The sequence below is a fragment of the Vulpes lagopus genome, chromosome 3 (assembly GCF_018345385.1).
Source record: "Vulpes lagopus strain Blue_001 chromosome 3, ASM1834538v1, whole genome shotgun sequence".
In the NCBI taxonomy this organism is placed as follows: domain Eukaryota; kingdom Metazoa; phylum Chordata; class Mammalia; order Carnivora; family Canidae; genus Vulpes; species Vulpes lagopus.
The window spans coordinates 141682327-141704955 of NC_054826.1; positions in this window are offsets into that span (position 1 = coordinate 141682327).

Below are 22629 nucleotides of genomic sequence, written 5' to 3' on the forward strand. Positions count from 1 at the left end.
ATTATATTCTATTCAGATTATTGTATGTGAAGCTTCTTCAGATCTTTACAAAGAGCCTGGTATATTTCTGGTAGGACCCTCTTAGCCACCAGTCCACATCCTTTCAGCCTCTGGTGTACATTTCTCCATCCTCAGCTCAGTAATTGGCTCTGCTTGGACACTGACCAGCTTCAAGGCAAAGCATTTCAATGGCACCTGGCTTCAGGCCTGCATGCCCTGGCCTCCTGCTCTGGTGTTCTTTGGTTGATTGTAGGAAACTGTTTAGTATTGACACATGTACAATGTATGAGTTCACCCCATGGGTGAAACCTTTGACTAAGGAGAGATGGAAACTAATGGATGCTGCCACTAACATTAAGTGCTAAGACGCACTTCATGTTGCTCTTCAGATATCTGACAGGATTGATCAACCAGTCCCCCATAGTGAAGATCAGCTCCATACACATCATCAGAATGGCTCTCTCTCTCTCCTTCCTTGCTTCAGACTCTGCTCCCTGGAGTCACATTTTGAATGAATTTTAAGTCCCAGGCTACCCCTATAACTAGGGACCCCAATCCCTAGAACTAGAGAACCTGAGTGAAAATGGCATCCTTGCAAATTGCGATTAAAATATCTCGTTGGGGAGGAGGAGTCAAAAACTAGCAACAGAAGAATAAAATAAGAGAACAAATACTAAAGTCTTGGGATTTTTTTTTCCAAAAAAAAAAAAATCTATCACTGAGATTTATGCATTAAAAAATATATCTTTAGATTACATATATTCTGTGGGCCAACCAAAAATAACACAGAAGACCAAAAACACTATGAAGAAGAAAAAAACCCTTGCTTTTAGCTATGGGATACATGATTTTTCTAAAACCAATGGACCAAAATAATGCTTCTTTCTCTGCTTTTATATACTTGCCTATGTCTACATACTCAGAGACTGCTAAAAGCAATAAATATCACCAGAAAGAAAGAAGTTCACCCAATGATATACAGCATCTTAGGATGCACAGGTACCTGACCAAAACGTTTATTTACTGATGTAGGAAAGACATTAGGGTTTGAAGCCAATGACTAAGAAAGAATGTAAGACATCTTTGGTGCAAAATGGTTTTATTAAGGTCCCTAGGCAGGAAGAGCTGCATTGGGTTCATGAGGAGTGGCCTGTTCTGGGATCCCTGGGTGGCGCAGCGGTTTGGCGCCTGCCTTTGGCCCAGGGTGCAATACTGGAGACCCGGGATCGAATCCCACATCGGGCTCCCGGGGCATGGAGCCTGCTTCTCCCTCTGCCTGCTTCTCCCTCTGCCTGTGTCTCTGCCTCTCTCTCTCTCTCTCTCTCTCTCTCTCTCTGTGACTATCATAAATAAAAATAAAAATAATTAAAAAAAAAGAATTTATTTCTAAAAAAAAAAAAAAAGGAGTGGCCTGTTCTATATTTTAAAGTTGAGAGAGAGTTAGGGGTAGCATAAGTCTCTAAGGAATTTTGGAAGCAAGGTTTCCAGGACCTTGATGGGGCTAACTATCGTTGAAGAAGGGTCATTTATTACTGTCTACTAAAACCTGAGTCATGAGACCCTTCAGAGGTATATCGGTGGGTCACATGCTTAGGTATGACTGCCAACATATATCTTGGGGGGCGGGTAGAAATAAAGGAAGTTTCCAAAGGAATTTTTATATGTTAAAGTAGACTTACAGGTTCCTAGAGGTGGAGCTAAGATTGCCTTTTGCCCCTAGCAAAGTATTAATATTGAGGCAGCCAAGTTCCTAGAGAAATGTCTCTCTACCTGTTTCAAGGATTTGTCAATGAGCTGTAAATAGTGAGGAAATGTAATAATATCTCTTTTGCTCTTGTTTCCATATCATTTACTGTGAGGGGACATGAGGTGAGATGGGAGAAGTGCATGCTTCTTTAGGATAGTCATCCCTATCCTAAACTTCTGTTAAGAATTACTATAGATTCCTCTGCCTCAGAACCATGGGCAGAGCGCCTGATTACAGAGAAGAAAACAAAAACAAAAACAAAAACAAAACCTCTTGGCCAAGCAGGCTCACTCTGGATGACAAAGTTGCTAGAAACTGAATTTAGGGACTGTACAAATCACTTTGCTCTTTGGACCTGATATATGAGAGTAGAAATTTCCCAATAACTAGGAGACAGAGAGGGTTGTGAGAAACCTATTTCCCAAATCTACAGACAAACATAAGACCTAGAGAGTTTTCTTCCCACCCAAGAAAGAATAGACAACAAAAAGCAATGCCTGAGGAAAAGAGTATTTGAAAACTCAAAAATACATGCAGAAAACAGACCATTTTAGAAAAGCATCTATTTGGTGCTCTCAAGTAGTTGCAAGACAACAAGGCTCTCATGACACAGGTTCCAAAAGCATAATGAAAATACAGTGAGATAAAGGCAAAGAAAAAATACTAGATAAAAGGAGAAGGTGTTTTTAATGAATCCTAAAATGTAATTCAAAACTTTTGAATCTTGAAGAAGCTACATCCTGTAGCCTTCAAAGATCTCACTGGGGAGGAGAAATAAAATGATGATAAATTCCTCAGTACATTAGAAGGATCATCTCTGCTTAATTCTTTATTTTAATAGAGAGATAAAAATTATATATTTAATAAGCTGTAAACAACCAGAGATATAACAGAATATGTGCTTGCCATATTATTAAAGAAAAAAAATGTGTTTGTCAAAAGACTGAAAAACAGAAACTAGGAAGCATGAAACAAGCTGGAAAAGCAAAATATTAAATGACAATAAATGAAAATAGGATATATGTTATTAACAGAAAAAATAAAGATGTATTGAGAAAATGCCTGAAACATAAGAAAGGTAGGCAAGAAGGACGAGGAAGAAAGAAACTGGTATATAGCAATACAACTATGAAGCCAAAGAGAAGAAAAACCTAAAACAAAGGTTTCAATATCTTTATATTGAATAGATATATAAAGAAGCCATTTGAAAATTTAAGGAGAAAATGACAGAAATGTAATTGTAGAACTACGCAAGTCATTGTCAATATATAGAAGATACAGTTGCCAGAATTATCACATACATTGCTCATATAATTAATAGGATTTATTAAGTAATAAGATTTTGAAAACTACAAATTTTCATAGAACATTCCTATAGAAGACTGCCTACATACCGAAACTACAAAAAAACCTCAACAGGGTTCAAAGATAGCAATCTTTTTTTGTGTTAAAAATATAACATGAAATCTACCCTATTAACACTTTTGTAAGTGTGCAATACAGTATTCGCTGTATGTGCATTGTATAACACATCTCTAGAACCCTTATTCTGCTGAACTGAAACCCTATACCAATTGCATAGTATCTCCCCATTTCCTTCCCCCCAGTACCAGGCAAATCACTATTCTACTCTGTTTTATAAGTTTGACTATTCTAGACTTCACATATAAATGGAATCATGCAGTTATTTGTCCTTCTGTAACTGGGTTATTTTGCTTAAAATAATGCACTCAAGATTCATCCATATGGTAGCATATGAGGGAATTTCCTTCTTTTTTAAGGCTGAATGACAATAAATGAAATAATGAAAAGAAAAATGAATTGTATGTTTATATTGCATTTTCTTGATTAATGCATCAATGAGCCATTTAGATTGTTTCTATTTCTTGGCTATTGTGAATAATGCTGCAATCAACAAAGAAGTGCAAATATCTTTTTGAAGTCCTATTTTTCTTTTCTTTTCTTTTTTTCTTTTTTTGGGATAAATACCCTGAAGGGAAGTTGCTAAATCACATGGTAGTCCTATTTTTAATTTTTTTGAGGAACCTCCATTCTGTTTTCCACAGTGGCTGCACCAATTTACATTTCCACCAACAGAGTGCAATGGCTCCTTTTCCCCACTCCTCACCATTCCTATTATCTCTTGTCTCTTTGATGATACCCATTCTGAAAAGTGTGAAATGATATCTCACTGTGATTTTGATTTTCATTTCTCTGATGAAGAGTTGATATTGAGCATTTTTTCATGTTCCTGTTGACTATTTGTATGTTTTCTTTGGGGACTAGTCTATGCAAGTACTTTGCCCATTTTGAAATTGGGTTACTTAAAAAAAATTTTTTTTTATTGTTTAAATACTTTTGAGTTGTAGGAGTTCCCTATATACTTTGCATATTAACCTCTCATCATATATGTGGTTTGCAAATATATTTCCCATTCCACATACTGCTTTTCACTTTGTTTCTTTTGCTGTGCAGAAGCTTTTCAATTTGATGTAGTCCCACTTAGCTATTTTTTGTTTTTGCTGCCTGTGCTTTTGGTATTATATATAGAAATCATTGGCAAGTCCAATGTCATGAAGCTTCCCATCATGCTTTCCTCCAGTTTTAGAGTTTCAGGTCCTAGATTTAAGAATTTAATTCATTTTGGATTGATTTTTGTGTGTAGTGTGAGATAAGGGTCCTATTTCACTCCTTTGCATGTGGATATCAAGTTTTCCTACCACCATTTGTTGAAGAGCATATTATTTCTCCATTGTGTAGTCTTAGCAGCCTTGTCAAAGATCATGTTACTGTGTATGCATAGCTTTATTTCTGATATCCTTTTTTTGTTCCATTGTTCTATATGTCTTTATGCAAGTATCATAATGTTTTGATTGTCAAAGCTTTATACATATTTTGAAGGGAAGAAATGTGAGGCCTCCAATATTGTTTTTCTCAAGATCTTTTGGGGTTTTTGTGGGGTTCTTTGTTTGTTTGTTTTGGCTATTCAGGTCCTTTATGATTCCATATGAATTTTAGGATTTTTTTTCTATTTCTGTAAAAAAAAAGCCATTGAGATTTTGAAAGAGATTCCAATATATCTGTAGATTGCTTTGTATAGCATGAACATTTTCACAGTATTAAGTCTCCCATAATCCATGACACAGGATGCCTTTCCATTGTTTGTCTTTAACTATTTTCAGCAGTATTTTACAGTTTTTAATATACTTGTCTTTCAACTGTTGAGTTTATTGTTAAGAATTTTATTCTTTTTGATGCTACTGTAAATTGAGATTGCTTTCTATATTTCCTCTTTGGATAATTCATTTTTATTGTATAAAAATGCAACTGCTATTGGTATATTGATTTTATATTACGCAACTTTGCCAAATACTTTTCCTAATTAGTTTTAACAGTTTTCTTTGTGTAATCTTTAGAGTTTTCTACATATAAATCATGTCATTCATGAACAGATATCATTTTACTTCTTAGTTTCTGATTTGGATGCTTTGTATTTCTTTTTCTTGCCTAAATGCTCTATCTAGGACTTCTAGTACTATGTTGAATATAAGTGGTAAAAGTAAGCATCCTTCTCTTGTTTTGGTTTGGTTTTTTTTTTTTTTTTTACCTATAATATTATATCAACTTCAGGTATACCACATAGTCATTCCATAATTATTTCATTTCAAAATGCTCACCATGATAGGTATAGTTAACATCCATCAAAAAATGAAAACAAAATCAAATAAAGAACAACAAAAACAAAGTTATTACCACATTGTTGACTCACTCCCTATGCTGTACTTTGCAACCCAGGACTTATTTATAACTGTAAGTTTGTACCTCTTAATCTACTTCCACTATTTCACCTAACCTCCACACCCATCCCCTCTAACAACCACCAGTTTATTCTCTATATTTGAGTTTTAAAATATTTTTTTGTTGTTTGTTCATTTGTTTTTTAGATTCCACATAAAATGAAATCACATGGTATTCATCCTTCTCCGTCTTACTTACTTCATTTAACGTAACATCCTCTAGGTTCATCCGTGTTGTTACGATTGGCAAACTCCCATTTCTTTTTATGGCTGAATGTAATCCATTGTGTGTGTGTGTGTATATATACATATATATATGATGTATATACACACTACACACACACAAGATCTTTTCTATCCATTCATCTATCAATGTACACTTGTGTTCCTTCTGTATCTTGGCTATTGCAAATAATGCTGTAATTTGGGGTGCATATCTCTTTTGGGATTTGTTTTCCTTTTTATGGGTAAATACGCATCATTTTAAAGAAACCTCCATATTATCTTCCAGTGTTTGCACCAATTTACATTCCCAGCAAAAGGTTCTTTTTTCTCCAGATCCTCACCAACATTTGTTACTTCTTATCATTTTTGATACCAGCCATTCTGACTGGCATGAGGTAAGATCTCATTGTGGTTTTGATTTGCATTTCCCTGATAATTAGTGATGTTGAGTATCTTTTCATGTGTCTGTTGTCCATCTGTATGTGTTCTTTGGTAAAATGTCTGTTCAGTCCTCCACTTATTTTTCAATCAGATTGGGATATTTTTTTAGCATTGAATTATATAAATTGTTTATATATATATTGGCTATTAAGCCCTTATGGTATATATCATTTGCAAATATCTCCTCCCATTCAGTGGGTTGCCTTTTCATTTTGTTGATGGTTTCCTTTGTTGTAAAAGAAACTGATTTGTTTGATGAAGTCCCAATTGTTTAATTTTTGCTTTTGTTTCCTGTGACTGACAAAACATCCAGAAAAATATTGCTAAGGTTGATGATCATTTTCTTTAATGAATTTTATGGCTTCAGGTCTCACATTTAGGTCTTTAATCCATTTTTAAAGAGTTTAAAGTGTTTATTCTTTTTTAAATGTTGATTTCAGTATAGTTAACATACAATGTTACATTAGTTTCATGTGTACAATATAGTTATTGAACAGTTCTGCACACTACTCAGTACTCCTCATGGTAAGTGTACTCTTAATCTCCTTCACCTATTTTACCCATCTCCCAATCCACAATCCCTCTAATAACCATCAGTTTGTTTTCTATAGTTAAGAGCTTTTTATGGTTTAACACTTTTTTAATTTGTTCATTTATTTTATTTTTAAAATCACACATATGAGTGAAATCACATGGTAATTTGACCTTTTCTGACTTCACTTAGCATTATACCCTCTAGATCCAGCCATGTTGTTGCAAATGGTAAGATTTCATTCTTTTTTATAGTTGAGTAATATTCCATAGTGTGTGTGTGTGTGTGTGTGTGTATACACATCACATCTTAGTAACTCATTCATCTATTGATGAACACTTGAGTTCCTTCCATACCTTTGTTATTGTATTTAATATTGTAATAAACATAGAGGTGCATATATCTTTTTGAATTAGTGTTTTTGTATTCTTTGGTAAATACCCAGTAGTGGAATTACTGGATCATATGCAAAGACTGTACAGTTTGTATTCCCACCAATAGTTCAAGAGGATTCCTTTTTCTCCACATTCTCCTCAACACTTGTTTTTGAGTTTAGATATTCTGACAAGTGTGGGGAGGCATCTCATTATGATTTTGATTTGCATTTCCCTGATGATTAGTAATATTTAGCATATTTTCATGTGCCTTTTGGCCATCTGTACATCTTCTTTGGAGAAATGTCTGTTCGTGTTCTCTGCCCATTTTAAATTAGATTCATTTTTGTGTGTGTTGAGTTATGTAAGTTCTTTACATACTTTGTATACTAACCCTTTATTGGATGTGTTATTTATAAATATATTCTCTCATTCAGTAGCCTGTCTTTTAGGTCTATGAATTGTTTCCTTTGCTCTACAGAACCTTTTCATTTTGATATAGTCCCAAGAGTTTATTTTTGCCTTGCTTCCATTGCCTTTGGAGACATATCTAGAAAAATATTGCTACTGCCAATGTCAGAGACAGCTGCATGTGCTCTCTTTTAGGGTCTTAATGGTTTTAAGTCTCACATAGGTCCTTAATCCATTTTGAGTTTGTATTTATATATGGTGTAAGACAGTGGTTTAATTTCATTCTTTTGAGTGTAGCTGTCCAGTTTTCCCAATACCATTTGTTGAAGAGACAATCTTTTTCCCATATATTTTCTTTTTTTCCTCCCATGCATTTTCATTCCTCCTTTGTCAAAGATTAATTAACCATATAATTGTGAGTTTATTTCACGATTTTCATTCTATTCCGTTGGTCATGTATGTTTTTGTGCCTGCACCATACTATCTTAATATACCTTTGTAGTATATCTTGAAATCTGGATTGCGATACCTCCAGACTTGTATTTTTCTTTTCCAAGATTGCTTTGGCTATTCAAGGTCTTTTGTGATTCCATATAAATTTCCAGATTGTTTGTTCTAGATCTGTGAAAAATGTTGTTGGTATTTTGATGGGGATTGCATTCAATCTGTTGATTGCTTTGGGTAGTATGGATATTTTAACAGTATTTGTTCTTCCAATCCATGAGCATGGAATATCCTTCTATTTGTGTCATCTTCAATTTCTTTCATCAATGTTTTATAGTTTTCAGAGTACAGGTCTTTAACCAATGTTGTTAAGTTTATTTTTAGGTATTTTATACTTTTTGGTGCAATTGTAAATGGGGCTATTTTCTTAATTTATCTTTCTGCTACTTCATTATTAGTGTATAAAAATGCAAAAGATTTCTGTCCTGCTACAATACTGAATTTGTTTATCAGGTCAAGAACTTTTCTGGTGGTATCTTTAAGTTTTCTATATATAGCATCATGTCATACCAACAGTTTTACTTTTTCCTTACAAACGTGGATGCATTTTATTTCTTCTCTGATTGCTATGGCAACATAGTACTATGTTGAATAAAAATGGTGAGAGTAGACATCCTTGTCTTTTCCTGACCTTAGGGAAAATGCTGTCAGTTTTTCACCATTGAAGGTTAGGTTAGCTGTGGGCTTTCAAACATGGCCTTTATTATGTTGAGGTATGTTCCCTCTAAACCTACTTTGTTGAGAGTTTCTATCATGAATGGATGTTGTATTTCACCAAATGCTTTTTCTGCATCTACTGAAATGATCATATGTTTTTTATTCTTTGTCTTGTTGATGTGATGTATGATGTAGATTTATGAGGATTAAATCACCCTTGCTTCAAGGAATAAAGCCCACTTAGTCATAGTGGATGTTTTTTTTTTTAATGTATTGTTGGATTGACTTAGCTAAATTTTGTTGAGGATTTTTGCATCGATGTTCATCAAAGACATTGGCCTATGGTTCTCTATTTTTGTGGTGTTTTTACCTGGTTTTGGTATCAGGGTGACACTGGCCTCATACAATAAAGTTGCAATTTTTTCCTTCTCATATTTTTTGAAATATTAATGCTTCTTGGGGATCCCTGGGTGGCGCAGCGGTTTGGCGCCTGCCTTTGGCCCAGGGCGCGATCCTGGAGACCCGGGATCGAATCCCACATCGGGCTCCCGGTGCATGGAGCCTGCTTCTCCCTCTGCCTGTGTCTCTGCCTCTCTCTCCCTTTCTGTGACTATCATAAATAAATAAAAATTTAAAAAAAATAAAATATTGAAATATTAATGCTTCTTTAAATGTTTGGTACAATTCACCTGTGAAGCCATCTGGTCCTGGACTTTTATTTGTTGAGAGTTTTTTTTAATACCAATTCAATTTTCTTGCTGATATTTGGTCTGTTCAAATTTTCTATTTTGTCCTGTTTTGGCAGGCTATATGTTTCTAGGAATTATCCATATGTATCAGGTTGTCTAATTTGTTGGCATACAGTTTTTCATATTATTCTCTTACAATTGTTTGTATTTCTGTGATGTTGATTGTTACTTCTCCTTCATTTCTGATTTTATTTGACTTCTCTCTCTCTTTCCCTCTCTCTCTCTATCTCTCTTTCTCTCTTTGATAAGTCTGGCTAGAGGTTTATCAATTTCATTTATCTTTTCAAAGAACAATCTCCTGGCTTCATGGACCTTTATTGTTTTGTTTTTTTTTAAATTTTAGTTTCTATATCATTTATTTCTGTTCTAATATTTATTATTTCCTTTCTTCTGCTGGTTGGATTTTGACTGCTGTTCTCTTTCTAGCTCCTTTGGGTGTAAGTGTAGATTGTTTATTTGAGATTTTTCCTGTTTTTGAGGTAGGGATATATTGCTATAAACTTGTCTCTTAAAATCATTTCTGTGCATCCCAAAGATTTTGAACCATTTATTTTTATTTTCATTTGTTTTCATGTAATTTTTGTATTTCTTTGATTTCTTGGTTAACCCATTTATTGTTTAGGAGCATGTTATTTAACCTTGTATTTTTGCTGTTTCCATCCAGATTTTTTCTTGTGATTGATTTCTAGTTTTATAATGTTGTGGTCAGAAAAGATGCATGGTATCATTTCAATCTTTTTTTTTTTTTTTAATTTGTTGAGACTAGGTTTGTGGCCTAATATGTGATCTCTTCTAGAAAGTGTTCCATGTGCACTTGAAAAGAATGTGTATTTTGCATTTTAGGGTGGAATGTTCTGGATACGTCTGTTAAATCCATATGGTTTAGTGTGTCATTTGAGCCACTTTTCTGTTGTTGATGGTTTTCTATGTATATGATTTGTACATTGATATAAGTGCTGTTAGTATTCCCTACTATTACTACCAATTATTTCTTTTATGTTTGCTATTAACTGTTTTATGTATCCAGGTACTCTCATGTTGGGTGCATAAAAATTTACAAATATTATATTTTTTGTTGAATTGTCCCATTTATTATTACATCGTGTTCTTTGTCTCTTTTTACAGTCTTTGTTTTAAAGTCTATTTCATCCAATGTAAATATTGCTATTACAGTTTTCTTTTGACATCCATTTGCATGGCAAATATTTGTTCCCCTCACTTTCAATCTGTAGGTGTCTTTAGGTCTGAAATGACTTTCAGACCCACATATAGATGGGTCTTTTTTTTCCCATTCTATCACCCTATGTCTTGTTTTTGGAGCATTTAGTCCATATATATTCAAAATAATTATTGGTAGATATGTATCTATTGCCATTTTGTTAACTTGTTTTGTTTGTGGTTGTTTCCATAGGTTTTCTCTGATCCTCTCACCTCTTTCTTTCATGGTTTTTTGGCTTTCTTTAGTGATATATTTGGATTTTTTTCTCTGTATTCTTTGCATATCTATTAGTGTTTTTTGATTTTTGGTTACCATTAAGTTTATATATAACATCTTCTACATATAGCAGTCTATATTATATTGATTATATTGATTTTGTCCCATTCTTTACTCCTCTCTCTCATGTTTTAGGTATATGGTGTCATATTTTATAGCCTTTAATTTTATGAATCCCTTGACTGGCGTCTATCAAAATATTTATTTAAAAAAATATTTATTTTAGCTGTTTTTGTGTTTTTTACTTTCCATACTCTCACTTATGGTCTTCCTTTCCATTCAAAGAATCCCCTTTAATATTTCTGTGGGGCAGACTTCATGGTCAGGAACTCCTCTAGTTTTTCTTTGTCTCAGAAACTCTTTATTTCTAGACTTTGTCTTTTCTCTAGACTCTATCTTTATCTCTACACTTTCCTAACACAGAGAAATGGACACAGAAAGTCAGTCAAAAGAAGACAGAGAAACATATCCTAAATGAAAGGACCAAACCATTGCAAGTGACCAAAACAAAATGAATATAAGTGATGTGCCTGACATAGAATTTAAAGTAATGATCATAAACATACTCACTGGATTGGAGAAGACTGGAGGACACCAGTGAGATCCTTAACAGAGATTTAAAAAGAAACCAATCAGAGATTAAGAACACAATAAGTGAAATTATAAATACACTAGGTGTAATAAATAGAAGGCTAGATAGATGAAGCAGAGGACTATATAAATGGCCTGGAACACAGAGTAATGGAATATAACCAAGTTGAGCAAAGGAGGGAAAAGAAAATTATGCAGATTAAGAATAAGTTTAGGGAACTCAGTGATTCCATCAAGCATAATAACATCCATAGAGATCTCAGAAGAAGAAGAAGAGATAAGGGGGACAGAAAATTTCTTGAAAAATATAATAGCTTAAATTGTCTCTAATCTGGGGAAGAAACAGATATCCAGATCCAAGAGGCAAAGATAATCCCCACAAATATTCAACCCAAGGAGGTCAACACCAAGACACATAGCAATTAAAATGGCAAAAAGTAGTAATAAAAAATTTAAAAGCAGCAAGAGAAAAGAAGACAGTTACAGACAAGGGAAAGCCCCCTAAGGCTATCCAGAGTTTTTTTCAGACTAAACTTTGCAGACCAGCAGAGGGTGGCATGATATATTCAAAGTGCTGAAAGGAAAAAATCTGCAGCCAAGAACACTCTACCCTCAAGGCTATCATTCAAGATAGTTATGTATTGCCATTTGTTACTTTTTGTTGTTTATTTGTTTTGTTTTGTTTTGTTCCTTTCTTGTTCTCTTTCTTGGGTTTGATGGCTGTTAGTGTTATGTGTGGCTTTATTTCTCTTTACTTTTTGTGTATCTAATGATTTTTGGGTTGTGGCTACCATGAGGTTCATATCTAATATCCTAAATATATAGCAGTGTAAATTAATTTAATGGTCACTTGAGTTTGAACACATTCTAAAAGTGCTACATATTTACCCTTCTCTCTACATTTTATGTGTCATATTTTACACCTTTTTGTATTTTGTATATCCTTTTTCTAATTTTTTTAGATAGAATTTATTTCACTACTTTTTTTGTTTTAGTAGTCATAGTAGCTTTAAAATTGATCTAGTACTTTACTGTATATTTTCTTTTACCAGTGAGATTTCTTTTCTTTCATAATTTCTTATGTCTAGTTCTGGCCTTTTCTATTCACTCAAAGAAGTCCCTGTAACATTTCTTATAAGGCAAGTTTCATGGTGATGAACTCCTTTAGCTTTTGTTTGTCTGGGAAACTCTATCTCCCCTTTGATTCTGAATGATAACCATGTTGGGTAGAGTATTTTTGGTTGAAGGATTTTTTCTTTCAGTACTTTGAATATATCATGCCACTCTCTTTTGTCTTTCAAATTTTTGTTGAAAAATCAGCTGATAACCTAATGGATTCTTCCTTGTATGTAACTGTTTTCTTTTCTCTTGCTGGTTTTAAGATTACCTTATTTTTTTTTTTCCTATTTTAACTATTGTGTTGTAGTATGGACCACCTTGGTTCTACTGTTTGGGACTTCTGTATTTCCTTGACCTGGATGTCTGTTTCCTTCTTTAGATTAGGGAAGTTCTCAGGTATTCTCTCTTCAAATAAGTTTTCTGCCCCCTTCTTTCTCTCATCTCCTTCTGGAACACCTATATTGCAAATGGTGTGTTGCTGTTATCACAGAGGTCACTTAACATATCCCCATTTTCTAAATTCTTTTTTCTTTTTGCTGTTTAACTTCATTGTTTCTCATTATACGGTCTTCTAGAGCCTTGATCCATTCTTCATCCTCTACTGTGCTGTTAATTCCCTCCTGTGTATTTTTTTATTTCAACTATTTTATTCTTTAGTTCTGACTGGTTCTTTTTAATATTTCCTATCTCTTTGTTGAAGTTTCACCAAGTTCATCCACTGTTTTCTCAAGTCTGGTATGACCATTACTTTGAGCATTTATCAGGCAGATTACCTATCTTTATATAGGTAGGTATATATAAAGCCTCCTGCTTGTGCAGGAGGGAGGAGCAGGCTCCCCAGTGAGCAGGGAGACTGATATGGGGCTTGATCCCAGGACCCTAGGATCATGACCTGAGTCAAAGGCAGACACTTAATTGACTGAGCCACCCAGGTACCCCTGCTTATCTTTTTAAATGCAGACTGCATTTCATTTAGCTTTCTTTCTGTGGTTTTGTTTTATTCTTTCTTTTGGAATATATTCTTCTCTCTACCCATTTTGTCTTACTCCCTGTGTTTGTTTTATACATACTAGGTAGGCCAACTATATCTCCTGGTCTTGAAATTAGTGACCTTATGAAAAACACATTCTGTGGAGTCTAGTACGGCAAGTCTCCTTGATTTCCAGAATCAGATGCAAAAGGGTTTTTCCTTGCATGGGTTATATGTGTCCTGTTGTGGCTGAGTTGGAACTACTGTAGGCATGCTATTGGTGGGTGCTGGCCCTCAGCCAAGATGGCCCCAGTGACTTGCTTCACCTGCTGTGGTGGTACTTGTCAGGGGCGGGGCCGGGGGGGGAGGGGCTTGTCCCTTGCATAACTGGCTGAGCTCTGCTGTAGCCACTGGTTTTTTGCTGGCCAGGTATATCCAGTCTTCAGCCCAGAGGCTGCAATGAATTTCTGTGACGGTTCCATGCATGCTGATGTGTAGGCTTAGCTCCCCCCTCCAGAGGAATCACTTAGGGACAACTGTCACAGCTGGGGCTGCCCATCAAGTGGTGGTAGATGCTTTGTGAGGATGCTGGTCCTGAAACTGCCACCATTTGTGGATTGGTAGGAACTCCTTTGGAGGGGCATTTCAAAACTGGCTCCTATAAGCATCTGACTAGCTAGACTGCAAAAAAAAAAAAAAAAAGCAAGAAAAATGATTCCTGCCAACACTTTTGTTTCCATAAAAAGTCCCCGCAGACACTGACCCCTCTAGCACATGTCCTAAATCAATAAATCTTCACGTATTACCCAGCTGATTTTCAAACTAGCGTGCTAGCTCTTTAAGGGCAGATCTTTGGTTTCCTGTGACCCTCTGGCTATGGCAGAATTAAGTCCCACTGATTTTTAAAGCTCCCAGAGTTAAGTACCCCTGATTTTCAAAGGTAGACATTACGAGGAGTTGTCTTCCTAGTTCAAGACCCCAGGGCCAGAGATGCTCAGTGTGGGGCTTGATTCCCTTACCCCTCCCTGCTTGTGATCTCTTGCTTCCTTGTAGGTAGCAGTATCAGGGTTTGGTTCCCAACTGTATCTCCTTCCCACCTACCTGTTTTGATGCAGACTTCTTTATGACTTTAGCTGTGGAAGATCTGCTCTGTCGTCTCAGATCATTTTCAGAGTTGCAATACATACATAGCTGTTGCCTTGGTGTGTCACAGGAGGAGGTGAGCTCAGGATCCTCCTATTCTGTCATCTTCTCTTCCCTCCTCTATGGTACTTTTGTTATCTTCCATGTGTTGTTCTAGATCTTAGAAGAAAAGCTTTTAGTTTTTTACCATTGAGTATGATGTTAATTGTGGGCTTTTCTCATATGGCCTTTATTACATTGAAATAATAACCCTCTATTCCCATTTGTTGGGTGTTTTTATTATTAAAGGATGTTAAAGGGTGTTAAAACGTTTGTCAAATCCTTTTTCTCAATCTTTTGGTATCATATGATTTTTAGCCTTCATTCTATTAATGTGTGAATCACATTGATTTTCATATGCTGAATCATCCTTGCATTCCAGGGATAAATCCCACTTGCTCATGATATATGATCTTTTTAGTGTGTTGTTGAATTCAGTTTGCTATTGTTTGGTTAAGAATTTTTACATCTATATTCATAAGGGATATTGGTCTATACTTTTCTTCTTTGTTTGCCTCCAGTGTCAGTGCAATGTTGACCTGATAAAATGAGTTACATGCGTTCTTTCCTCAGTTTTTGGAAGAGTTCGAAAAACATTGGTATTCATTCTTTAAATGTAGGTAGCATACTTCAATGAAGATATCTGATCATTATCTTTCCTTTGTTGGAAAGTTTTTGATTAGTTACTCAATCTTCTTATGAATTACAATAGATCTCAGATTTTTTTTTATTTCTTCATGATTCAGTCTTGGTAGATAGTATGATTCTAGCAATGTATCCATTTATTACTAAGTTTACAATTTAATGGCATATAATTGTTCATAGTTTCTTGAACCTTTTTTTATGGCATCAGTTGGCATTTCTCTTTCATTTGTTTGAGTCATTTCATATTTTTTCTTAGTCTAGCTAAGAATTTGTCAATTTTTAAAATCTTTTCCAAAAATCAACTCGATTTTTTTTATTGATTTCCTACTGTTTCATTTATTTCTGTTCTTAATTTTTAAGTTTTTCTTCCTTCTGCTAATTTTGGGTTTAGTTTGTTCTTTTTCAAGTTCCTTGAGGTATTACATTAGATTGGTTTTGTGTATGTGTGTGTGTGTGTGTGTGCATAGATATATATACAGACACTTAATACTATAAACTTGCCTCTTAGTACTACTTTATCTATATCCCATACATTTTGTTTCATTGTATTTTCATTTTTATTTGTCTCAAGATATCTTCTTATTTCCTCTTGGATTTCTTCTTGACCTATTGATTGTATAGGAATATGTTGAATTTCCACCTATTTCCAGATTTTCAGCTTTTTCTTCTGCAGTTGATTTCTAACTTCATTCCATTGTGGTCAGGAAAGATAATTGGTATGATTTCAATCCCCTTAAATTTGTTACTACTCATTTTGTTACCTATCATTTGATCTATCATGGAGAATGTTCCTTATGCACTTGAGAAGAATGTGTATTTTGTCACTGTTAGGTGAAATATTCTGAGTATGTCTGTTAGGTTCATTTCATCTAAAGTACAGTACAAGTTCACTTTTTATTTTCTGTCTGCATGTTATATCTATTACTGAAAATGGAGTATCAAAAAATCTGTTATTATTATGTTATCTATTTCTGCCTTCAGTTCTCTAGGTGTTTTCTTCATATACATGGGTGTTACTTCATATACATATACATTGTGTTGGATGGATATGTATTTATAATTGTTATATCTTTATGTTGAATTGACCCTTTATAATTATACAATGTACTTCTTTGTCTCTTGTGAAACTTTTGACTTATAGTCTATTTTGTCTGTTATATATGGCTACTCCTGCTCTCTTTTGTTTACGATTTGCATGGAATGAGTTTTTCTGTGCTTTTACTTTCAGTCTGTGTGTACTTAAATCTAAAGTGAGTTTCTTAGACAGCTATAATTGGATCATGCATTTTTGTTCATTTAGCAGCTCTATATCTTTCGATTAGTGAGTTCAAGTCAGTTACATTTAAAATAAATACTAACAGGGAAAGACTTATTATTGCCATTTTGTTAAATTTTTTCTCTATATACTACAGCTTTTTTGTCCTTCTTTCCCTCTCTGTCTTCCTTTGTTTTTCATTGATTATTTTGTAGTAATATATATTTTGATTCTTTTCTCATTTTCCTTTGTGTATTGTCTATAGGTATTTTCTTTGTGGTTACCAAAAGTTTTATGTAAAATATCTTACATTTATAAGTCTATTTTAAAGTGATGATAATTTAATTTCAATTGCAAAATTTTTGTTTTATTTTACAAATATAATTTTAAAATTTTGTGGGTTTATTTTGCCATGAGCATGTATTATCTTAGTAATTAAAACAAACCATAAAGTTGTGTGCGTTTTTAAAGTAAATTACCAAAGTGCTATACAGCCATATCAGTCATCTTTGAGAAGACAGATTGCATAGGAGGAAACAGCCTCTTGTATGGCTCCTTTTCCCCTACAGAAAGTTCCAGGAGTGATTTTAGGTCTAAAGTAAAAGCTAAAGGGGAAGCAAGAAACTGGAAATGTTTCCACTAGTGCTAACAAAGAGGAGAGTTCCAGAGAAAAGGAGGCAGATAAGGGGTGAAAAAAATCAAAGAAAGGAGACTTTTCTGTCTACTTGTATTGACAGAGGAGATGATAAAAGAATATTGTTTTGGGAAGTCCACATCCATAAGATGAATGATTCTTTAGAATTACAGGATTTGATCAAGCTTCTAAGAACTAATTATTTCTCTTTGATTGAAGTGACTGGAGTTCCACAAGGTAGAATGCAAACAAAAGATATTTCTCTAGTCCCAGCTTCCAAATTCTCTGGTGTTTCATTTAATCCAATTTATGTTACATATGTAGCAGTTTCAATTAGAAGATGAAAAATAAGTAAACATAATTATCATGATGCATTTTACAGTTTAATCACAAAGTTTATCAAAATTTCTACTTTCTGTGAAATATGTCATATGCCCACAGAAAGGCCATCAGAGACAAATAAATAAAATAAAGCAATTTTTAAAGACCTATACTCATAGTCCTTTATATGAGTATCTTGAAAGTTTCCCTACATATTCTCATCTCTTCAGGATGATTTATCAGGTCTAAGCTCCATGCATATGACAGCCTGTTAGTTGGTCAAGTAGTGTTATTTTTCCCAATCTTGGTTTTGAGGAATATATGACATAGTTCTTAAAATGGAGAATCACAGATATCTTGCCTCATGAAATTACAGAACAAGAAATTTGTGAAACAGACTATGACTTTCTGTTAGCTATTTCACCCAGAATATCTAAAATCCAGGCAAATTTGAATTAATCTTTTCAACCTAACTAATTTAGATAAAATATGTGGCAGAGAAATGAAACATTCACACAATCAAATGCTTTATAATAATTTGGTTTAAGACAAGTTTCAGTGTGATGTTTAAACTCCTCAGCAACCCAAAGCTAATTAAAAAAAGAGAGAGAGATGCATTATGTGACAAGAGAGAAAAAGCCAGCAAGGCTTTAGCCTGGGAAATTAAGAAGGAGAGAGCATACAACCTGATATTTTCAATTAACACCCTATATATTTCTTCAATCTCATGACCTGTCTGAAATTAATGAAACCTTTTCTACATCCTGCCTCAATTTGTATGAATCAGTCCATAGTGTGAAAAAGAATAGAGTGAACAAATGCTTCTCTCTGGCCGTTGGTACTGATGTAAATATCACAAAGTCACAAGATAAGAAACACTAGAAAATAACATAAATCACATCAAAACATTGCTGTGGGGGTTACACAAAATAAAGCTGAGTTCAGGTGGATTAAGTAAAAAGCTTATTTAGAAGACTGTCTTTCACCAATATCAAATTATCATAATGGCTATGATTAAATCTTTTTTCCAAATAACTTCCTTGCACCCCTATCCCAAAATATAATTCCTGTTGCAGACTTCACATTGCCCCGTGGAGAAAAAAAAAGAACCTATTGATCACTGTTTTCATTCAATTCTAATTATAACCTGGGAGGTACTTGCACTGAATCAAAATCCTCTGTCCACATTGTAAGCACAAAAATCAGAGAAGGTTATTAAAATAGACTCTTCTCTAATAATCTCTGTGTAGATGCTTTCATCACACACTCTGTGTTTTTAAACCAAAATCTCAGTCCTAGTCACATCTTTTAACACTTGCAGGGAGTGGAAGGTGGGGAGAGATGAAAAAACGAATTTGAAGTTGATTTTGTGCAGTTTATTGACTCTGAGCCAAAAAACAAACCCCAAAATACTTTACATGATAAATCAACTAATAAAAATACTCTTGTTTTAAAAACCCTTATCTTAAAAAGAATAAAATATGTTCTTTTTATCCAACTTGAATTTCTGGTGTAATTCATCATAAGGATTTTATGGATACTTTGAAAAGAATTGCTCTTATATATATTCAAGCATTGAATAAGAATGATCATTTCATTCCTTCAGCACTTGCATTACTGGTCATGAGGTTCACCATGCTTCATCCTATTCTTGTGTGTATGACGCAATTCTATATGGTAGAAAACCATATAGCGAGATGTATAGGGGAATAAAATGTAAATAGAGTGCCAAAGCAAAATGGAAAGTTTCAATTGATGTTTGAAAGAAGACAAAATCTATGAAATAGAGACATAAACAATGTCTTTTAGCTAGTAAAAGCTGAAGAAGGGCAAGTTCCTGTATGATGTTGAAGGCTCCACACCCTCTCAGATTGAGTTCACATGAACAATTCTTGAGAATTGTGACTCTTGAGAAAATTCTTATTCTCCTTCCTTTTTTCTTATGTTTATCACCCACCCTTACCACCCTCCAACAGTTCAATTTTTTCTCAATACAGGCTTTAGGCCATCTTTTCCCTTCCCTTCTAATTTCAAAATATTTCATTTCCCCTGGTTAACAATTCTTTTCCACTTCATTTTAATGTTTCTACTTACCAATCAATAGCACCCTTTCTTTTTTATGCCAACAATCTAAACAAAGATCCCAAATTCTTGACTTGTTTTCGTCATAATTTCTCATAATCTGATGCTTGTCCCTACTACCAATCTACAACCATCATTGCCAATGACCTCTTCTGTTTGCCAATTCCCATGACTTTCTGTCAGTCAATATGTTCTCTCTGGAACATATGTGATACTTTATTTGATATATATTTGGCATCCCTAAATAACACATATTTGAGACTCTACTGGAAACATTCTTCTCCCTTGGTATATTAATTTCATTATCTTCCTCCAACTCTATAATTAATCCATCTCTATATCTTTCTCCTCTTTTTAATAGAAATACTTATCATGATTATAAAAATTAAAACCAATATTTCATGGCATTTTAGGAAGTATAGACATTTATTTGCCTTACTTACATGACTCTTAAATGCTCTTTCTCTCCATTGATTTATTTCTTCACTGAGCTTAAATATATTTAGGATTTCAACCGTAAAACTGTTTAGGTTAGATTGCAAGACTACCTCTCCGGTGCAGATCTCCTATGTCTACTCTAGCTTCTTCTTTCAACTATTTTCAAAAATTTCCCCTTGGAAATACAAGCTCAAAATCAAAACATCCAAATCAAACATATCTTATCCTTCTACACACGGACCCCACCTGCAGGAAAGACAAAATGGAGGTAAGCAATGATCTTCTACTGCCTTATTCTAGTTCTAGATTTGGAATTTCCAGTGCAGTAATGGGTGATATAACACAGGCAAATTAGGCAAGAAAAAACCCCATCTGCTTCTTCCCGATCCATTTTTCTTCATCCCTGCCCTGAGACAAGGGCCATTAAGCACAGAACAACATGCAGTGTGGATGAACAGGTCCCAAATAGCTGAGATTAATTCAATACAAGTGGGCTTGATCCTCCAAATAAACAAACAAATTAGCTTGGTAAACAGAGTTTGGGAAGGATGGCTTAAGAGGCAGATATCTCTAGAATTGGCTTTTAACAAATTAAATGGAGTTTCTGAAGTAAATGGAGAGATTTTGAGTGGGTTAAATTATCAGAAAAAACTTAAGCTTAGAGAATAGTGGCTTGTTTGATTCAAACCCACTAGGAGTATCACCCAGACAAAAATCAGAACAAAGTACAATGAAGATTTGCCACCAAAACTGAACTGCTATGAGAATGTAGGCACATCTATACACTTAGAAATTATTCCTAGTGCTCTACTAAGAAGGGACCCATAAGGAATATTGGACTAGAGAAATCCACCTAGCCACTTTGGGGCAGGGAGTCAGATTTCCTGGCCAAGAAACATGCTCTAATGTCAAGAGAAAGATCTGATAAATTATTTCTCATAGGTGTCTCTACTTCCATAATATATTTTTATTATTCTATTCCAAAATGTAGAATATAATTGGTTACATTGTTTCAGGTATACAACAGTGACTCAACAACTATACCTTATGCTATGCTCACAAGTGTAGCTACCACCTGTCACCATGCGATGCTACATAAGTACCATGGACTATATTCCCTATACTCCACTTTTTTCCCCATGACTTATCCTCCCACTCTCTTTCATCCACTTTGCCAATCTCCCAACTACTTTAAGTCTGGCAACTATCAGTTTGTTCTCTGTATTTATAGCTTTCATTCTGCCTTTTTGTTTATTCATTTGTTTTTTTTTGATTCCTTATATAAGTGAAATCATATAGTATTTCTCTTTCTGACATATTTCACTTCGAATAGTACCCTCTAGTTCTATCCATGCTGTCACAAAAAGCAAGATCTCATCTTTTTTTGAAAGCTGAGTGATATTCCATATGGATTATATACATCTATATGGAATACATACATCTTCTTTATTCATTTATCAATGGACAGGTTGCTTCCACATCTTGGATATTGTAAATAATGCTGCAATAAATAGGGGTGCATGTATCTTTTTGAATTAGTGTTTTCACTTATTTGGGTGACTCTCCAATAGTAGAATTACTGAATCATATCATATTTCTATTTTTAATTTTTAAGAAAACTCCATACTGTTTTCCACAATGGCTGTACCAATTTATGTTCCCACCAACAATGTACAAGTTCATTTTTCTCCATATCCCTACCAACACTCGTTATTCTGTCCTTTGTATTCCAGCCATTCTGACAGTATGAGGTGATATCTCACTATGCTTTTGATTTACATTTCCCTAATGATTAGTGATGCCAAGCATCTTTTCATGTGCCCGTTGGCCATCTATATATCTTCTTTGAAAAATGTCTGTTAGTGTCTGCTGCCCATTTTAAAAATCAGGATATTTTATTTTTTGTTATTAAGTTATAGAGGTTCTCTATATCTTTTGGATACTAATCCTTTACTAGGTATATCATTTGCAAATATCTCATCCCATTCAGTAGGTTGCTTTTGGCTTTGTTGATCTACACTGTGCAAGAGCTTTTTATTTTGATATGGTCCCAATAGTTTATTTTTTGCTTTTGTTTCCTTTGCCTAGGAGACATATCTAGAAAAATGGTGCTATGGCTGATGTCAAAAAGTTACTTCATGTGTTTTCTTCTAAAAGTATTATGGTTTCAAGTCTCACTTTAGGCCTGTAATTCATTTTGGATTTATTTTTTTTGTATGGTATAAGAAAGTGGTCCAGTTTCATTCTTTAGCATGTAACTGTCCATTTTATTGAAGACTGTCTTTCCTATTTTATATGTTCTTGCCTCCTTTGCATAGATTAGTTGGCCATATAATTGTAGGTTTACTTATCGGGTCTCTATTCTGTTTGATTCATCTATAGGCCTGTTTTTTGTGCCAGTACCATATTGTTTTGGTTTTATAGCATTGTACTATCTTGAAATCTGTGATTCAGTTTTGT